At 37.2% G+C, this 7,041-nt stretch overlaps 1 long non-coding RNA gene across 1 annotated transcript; it reads left to right on the forward strand.

Annotated features, from left to right (window-relative positions):
* The first annotated feature begins 967 nt into the window (after positions 1-967).
* LOC121595507 lies at positions 968-2,505 on the forward strand. The gene is made up of 3 exons (XR_006005188.1): positions 968-1,016; positions 1,088-1,191; positions 1,272-2,505. It is a non-coding gene; the product is annotated as an uncharacterized LOC121595507 (long non-coding RNA).
* Positions 2,506-7,041: the final 4,536 nt, after the last annotated feature.

Genomic DNA, 7,041 nt, shown 5'->3' on the forward strand with positions numbered 1-7,041 from the left:
TCGCGGTAGACTCAGTACTTTGATGAATTACTCAACGACCAGTTTAGCGAACAGCTAGAAGCGCCACTAGCAGATATTTTCATGCTACTGCCACCTAGCATAGAAGAAACACGAAGGCTATCGGTCGGCTGAAAAATAACAAGGCACCCGGAACCGACGGAATTGCAGCCGAACTGGTCAAGAATGGAGGTGCACGACTAGAAAACGAGATTCATCAAATTGTTACTGAGGTGTGGGATAGCGTATCGATGCCTTGTGGTTGGAATCTCGGCTTCCCCGTATACAAGAAGTGAGACAGATAGGACTGCAACAATTACAGGAGTATTGCGGTGTTGAATCTTCTTCTTCTTCTTCTTTGGCTTAACAACCGATGTCGGTCAAGGCCTGCCTGTACCCACTTGTGGGCTTTGGCTTTCAGTGACTAATTGATTCCCCCCCATAGCAGGATAGTCAGTCCTACGTATGGCGGCGCGGTCTATTTGGGGAATGAACCCATGACGGGCATGTTGTTAAGTTGTACGAGTTGACGACTGTACTACGAGACCGGCGGTGTTGAATACCGGCTATAAAATATTCTCCCTGATCCTTCAGGATCGCCTTGTCCCGCACGTCAAAGAGATAGTCGGAAACTATCAAAAAGGATTCCGAAACTGAAAATCAACCATTGATCAGATCTTCACCATGCGGCAGATCTTGGAGAAGATGGTTGAATACAGATAACCAAATCGGCCGTAACCCACTGTTAACCCATTTTAAACGCACGTGGATTAAATGTGGTCGATTCAGTCGTTAACCTACCAAATTTTTGAACATGTACTGTTTTTAGAACATGACAGCCCGGGTTGTCAGTTTTAAACTCTGGGTTTTAAATGTGCAATCTATGTCAAACGTATCCGGATGCGCCAAAAAAAATGATTGTCCGATCTTGTTTTGCCGGTGTGTATCTACGTGTGTGTGTCATTTTCACCGTCGATGTTTATAGGGATACACATTGGTTAATATTGCCTTTATTGCGTGTATTATATTGTGATAAGGTATTAGTGTGATGTGATTGTACCTAAGATTTTATTCTATTTACCTATTGTAGTTAAGTCCTGATCCGAGGTCTTTGAGTGCATCCATCTTGTAGCGCCTTTGTCATCGATATCGATGTAAAAAGCCATCCAAGTTGTTAGAGGACATATAGAACAGGTAGAGCTTCGGCGTATGAGCCACAAGTACACGTATATAATGGATTGCTCATAATCATCGTTGTTTAAATATTTTTTCAGTAAAATGCCGCACTCCATAGTTCAGACAACTGATGCAAGAGGAAATGCCGAGCTATATATAGTTCCAGAGGGCTGGATACAGGAAACAAGCCGAGGCAAATAATATCATCTTTGGCCAAAATATAAAAACAAACGCCATCTTCAACAAATGGTTAGCGATGGGAATCGCACGGGCAATCCCAACTGGGAGAAGATTAAGTCGTGAAAAAAGAACATCTGGACGATAGAAGATGCGGAGCAACTGGTAATTGCTATGAGTGATGAAAATAACTCTGATTTTAGCATCACATCCTTACCTACATCAGATGGTATAAAAAGAGCTAACTTTGAAAGCTTAATGGTGATAGATTATGTTAAAAATTAAACTACAGAAGCTGTTGAAGAAAATCGATGGTCTAAATAGTCTATAGAATGGTTTCATGACAACGATGCACATGATGCAGTTGAATCGATAAACGGCTCGGTATCATCACTATATTCAACCCATGGCAACGAAACTAAAGTGGCTGTAGAAGAAAATCAATCTGCAAAATACTCTACAGAAGAATGGCTTCTTAAAATTGACGCAAATGATGAATGTGATACGATAAATGACTCGGTAGCAACAGTATGCTCAAGCCATGGCTATCAAATGTTTGCAGATATGGACGATGCTAATGCACAATACCCTCATTCATATATCCCCTGTGATCCAAATAACTTAGTAAAAAGTAATCATCTGCCCATAAATGAAAACAACAATGTTCCTAAACAAACACAAAGCCGAAAAGGAGACTATGACCATACCATACCATACTCAGCAACTAAACGAAATAGATAACAGGCTTTCAAGAATCGAAAAGATGCAAGCAACTCTTATCACCCAAATGAATAATTTGCTTGATAAGATCTGTCCTCGTGTGCCTCCACATCTAAAAGAAAAGCATGCTAATATTAAAACTATAAAAACTTTGGATGATCTCGAAAAACTTGGAATTTGGCTAGATTTTTTGATATCGGAACAAATCAGTCATAATAGATTGATACAAGCATTTGACATTCTATTTGACAAAAGCATTTTAAAGAAATATAGTTGGACAGGTGTAGGTAGAACTGGGAGCAAGATGCAGTTTCAATCATATCAAAATATTGTTAACCTTTTTAAAGAAATGATGAGTATGAATTATAAAGTAGACACTAATGATGAACAACTTTATTTGAATGCAGTTGCAAACTTTATCAAGGATTCGTTAAAGTACGCACAGAAGCAACTAAATAACAAAGGATTTAGAAAAACAATTTAACATACTTTCAAACACGATGAAATGTGATATATTGATTATTTAACATAGTTCTACTAATCACAATATAATTGTGACGAATCTATTTACTTAACATACTCGGTGACTGTTAAATAAAAATAATAAAAAATATAAATTATATGAATTTATAAAAAAAAACTTTTCAATGTAATTATTCACATGTTATTTTTTTTTTATTGACACTTCGTACTCATCGTAACGTATGCAGTAAAAGGACAGAAACATATTCATCGCCATCATTTGTTGTTACAGCAGCTAGCTTGCTTTTAATATCACTTAACTTAAACATAGAAGTTTTTTCTTAAATCTTGCCGATTTCCCCGGAAAACGTATAAATTATTAGATTTTATGGGATATTGAAAATAGTCTGTATTGCCTGGAAAACAAAACCTTCAATTTTTATCTCTGTTTCAGAATCGAAAACAAAAGAATGGTAACGAATTATTTGCTTGTCAAAAGTTATGAACCAACTATTTCGATTGTTGTTTTGCAAGAGGAATCCAGAAGATATAACTAAATCGTTTGTTTTGTTTTTCTTAGTGAATGGATAAGATGAAACTGTATTATAAGCAATCGAAAAAAAAATTAAAGTTATATAATTCTATAGGCGACCTGAGCTAAAGGTCTATTGGTGCCACGAAGAGAATTTTTTATAAACTGTAATTTGTTTTCATATCGAAAAGCGGAGAGTGAAAGAAGTGGTCCAAAGATGAGATGAGATGAGAGCCTCGTGACTGCACAATTTGGAATGTGTTCAACAATAACAATATATAAATATTCTGTTCGTTATATAATGTGTATTGTAAACAAATTTTGACTCGAGAGGGCTTCATAGTCCATCGATTACTAAACTAAACTAAACTAAACAAAAAAGTAGTAGAAAATGTTCGTAAGTGTTCTGTATTTACTGTTGTGATTTCACTGATTTATTAGAAAAATACTTCGGGTTTACAAAATTCGTCTTATACGCGATAACAATGGCAATCGGAGAGCGAGAGAGAGTAAAAAAAAGCGCGGACGCAAGCGGCGTGGTCTGCTTGGATGACAGCTGTTGACGTCTGTCACTTATCCTGCGTTCACATACATAACAGTAAGCTTCAGATTGAAATACCTTTTTTAAAAGCACTAATCCAGCGTAGTGTAAAAATGATGCTGGCTCAGTACTGTAGAATGCACTAGCAGTGACAGAGAGGGACAGCATGTACAAGTAGGGAGAATAGGTTGACAGTTGTTATTGAACCACCGCCGAAGACGGGCGAATAAATATTACACCGAACCAGAACTCTACAATTGGCGCAGTCGGTACGATTTTTTGTTGGTGGTGTGTAAAACGTGCAGATAAGAGATGATGGAAAGAGTGAGTCTGGGAAAAAAAGTTGTAGCACGTAGCGTTTTACGAAAGAAAGGAAAAAAGGTGAGTTCGGCAAAATCCCGAAGCATTGTCCCAAACGTGGAAAGTAAATGACAGCCATGTTGCGTACCCAATCAACAAAACTGACGCTTACTAACAGAACCCAACAAACATTTTAATATGTAAGAGCGAGAAAGCATGATTATTTTTGCTGACCGGGAAAAGAGAATGAGAGTTTGGTTTGAAATCTACAGCGCAGTTTGGCAAACTAAAAAAAAAAAAATAAGAAAGAACATGAAAAATCGAGAAGAATGCAAGTCCGGTTGAAGACCGTAGTACATACCCAAAATAATACTATTGATTAAAAAAAGAGAATGCGTGTCCGGTTGAAACTCCGCAGCGCAAAGTAGTGTTTGTAATAAAAAGAGACTTTGAATAAATATAATTTTAAAATAGCATGCAAGTCCGGTTGAAGACCGTAGTGCATATCGAAATAATTATAATGATTATAAAAAAGAATGCGAATCCGGCTGAAACCCCCAAGCGCACAGTGTTTGCAGAAACAGAAAGATGTTGAAAAAATTTCAATTTAAAAAAAGATGCGAGTCCGGTTAAAAATCCGTAGCGCACTAGTTTTGATGAAAACTGAAACAGTAAGAAGCATGCAAGTCTGGTTAAAGACCGCAGTGCAAATAAAAATATTTTATAAAAAAAAAAACAAACAGTCGTAAAAGGAGATGCGAGTCCGGTCGAAGACCGTAGCGAACAGCAATCCGAAACAAATAAAATGCGAGTCTGTTTACAAATCCATAGCGCAGTTTTTCCATAGTAAACAGGCAAGTCCGAAAGATTCGAAGTGCCGTAATAAAGTTAATGTGAGTCCGGTGTGATTCCGTAGCACAATAAGGGCAAGTCCGGAGAAATCCGTAGTGCCATATTGTAATGAGAATGTGAGCCGGTATGATTCCGTAGCACAAAAGGCAAGTCCGAAAGATTCGAAGTGCCGTAATAAAGTTAATGTGAGTCCGGTGTGATTCCGTAGCACAATAAGGGCAAGTCGGAGAAATCCGTAGTGCCATATAATGAGAATGTGAGCCCGGTATGATTCCGTAGCACAAAAGGCAAGTCCGAAAAAATTCGAAGTGCCGTATTGAAATGAATGTGAGTCCGGTGTGATTCCGTAGCACAAAAGGGCAAGTCCGGAGAAATCCGTAGTGCCATATTATAATGAGAATGTGAGCCCGGTATGATTCCGTAGCACAAAAGGCAAGTCCGAAAGATTCGAAGTGCCGTATTAAAGTTAATGTGAGTCCGGTGTGATTCCGTAGCACAATAAGGGCAAGTCCAGAGAAATCCGTAGTGCCATATACAGGCGTCCCCCGAGTTACGACCCCCTCGAGTTACGACGATTCGCAGATACGACGATTTTGATTTTGACAGTGAAAAGTTGTCATCGAGCAGAAATTGATCTATATTTTTGAATTTCTGAGCTGATAACCGTTACACACAAATTTCCAAATATTCCACAACTACCCTATATTGAATATCTATATTGTGTAAACGACTTTTTGTGTAAAATTTATACATTATCGAACATTATTTCAAATAAAAAACACGATATAATAGATTTCGACTCTTCAACTTCGGTTATAAACTTTACATTGACAGATATTCGACATACGATTTTTTCGACTTACGCCTTGCGTTGGGACTTTTTTTCGGTCCCAAATACAGTCGTATCTCGGGGGACACCTGTAATGAGAATGTGAGCCCGGTATGATTCCGTAGCACAAAAGGCAAGTCCGAAAAATTCGAAGTGCCGTGTTAAAGTTAATGTGAGTCCGGTATGGTTCCGTAGCACAAACGGCAAGTCCAGAGAAATCTTTAGTGCCATATTGTAATGAGAATGTGAGTCCAGTACGATCTAGTATCAATATCCAGTATGTAGCACCAAAGGCAAGACCGAGGAATTTCGAAGTGCCGCATTAAAACTAATGTTAGATCGGTATGGTTCCATAACATAGATATCAAGTTAGAAGAATTGCCATACTAAAATAGGAAAATTGATATTTTGCAGCATACGCTGACGACAAAAGTAGAAAGGAAAGTATATTGGTGGAAAAAGAGATTAATCTGGCAAGCCAAGTTGTCACATAAAGACAACATAGATTAATATAAAAAACAAGCTAAAGAGTGGCTGGCAGCGCGAGAAGCTCAATGTGCGTGACATCTTGAATGTGATTATGTGCGATAAAAAGAATGCGATTCCGGCTGTTATGTGAAGTGCACAGTTGCACATAAAAAAGCGATAAAGAGAGACGGAGAAAGAGAGAGAGATAGAGATAGATAGAGAGAGACAGAGAAAGAGAGAGAGAAATAGAGATAGATAGAGAGAGACAGAGAGAGACATAGAGAGAGAGAGAGAGAGAGAGAGAGAGAGAGAGAGACATAGAGAGAGAGAGAGAGAGAGAGAGAGAAAATAAAATTGAAGATTTAGAGAAAAAATACAACTGAGAGACAGGATACAGTAAATAAAAAAAACGAAAAGAATGTAGAGATAGTTTGTATTATGTGATAACATTTACTAGAATAAAACAAAATTAGATGTGGTGCTGACTTTTGATTAATAAGGCACTTTTGATGCATAAAAAATACAATAGGCAAATTTTGTTAGAGTCTTGTTAATTAGGAATCTTGTTGATAACTTCAAAGAAAGTAATGTAATGCGAACGAAAATCGGGGAATAATTCCTACTGTTAAAAATAATTACATAAAATCGTTAGTCATGCATTTATATAAACAAACGGGATTTGTTTGCAAATCAAATGCTAATACATCACGACAGAATTGTGATTCAACCGAAATGCACATGATGATAGATAGATTAGAAGACTTGATTATAAACTATGGATCTAGCTATTGGAGATTGAAAAATAATCAATTTGTTGATTTCATTAATCGTTATTGTGTTTATCCAACAACATGTAGTATTTTAAGAATGCAGTTGCTTTGGAGGTTTGTGGTAATGATAGAGTATTTCAAAAATATTAGAGGGAATCATTGCTCTTCCTATGCTTCTGATACAATACCAAAATTGATAACAGGATACAAGTTCAAA

Source organism: Anopheles merus, chromosome X, assembly GCF_017562075.2.
Source record: "Anopheles merus strain MAF chromosome X, AmerM5.1, whole genome shotgun sequence".
NCBI lineage: Eukaryota > Metazoa > Arthropoda > Insecta > Diptera > Culicidae > Anopheles > Anopheles merus.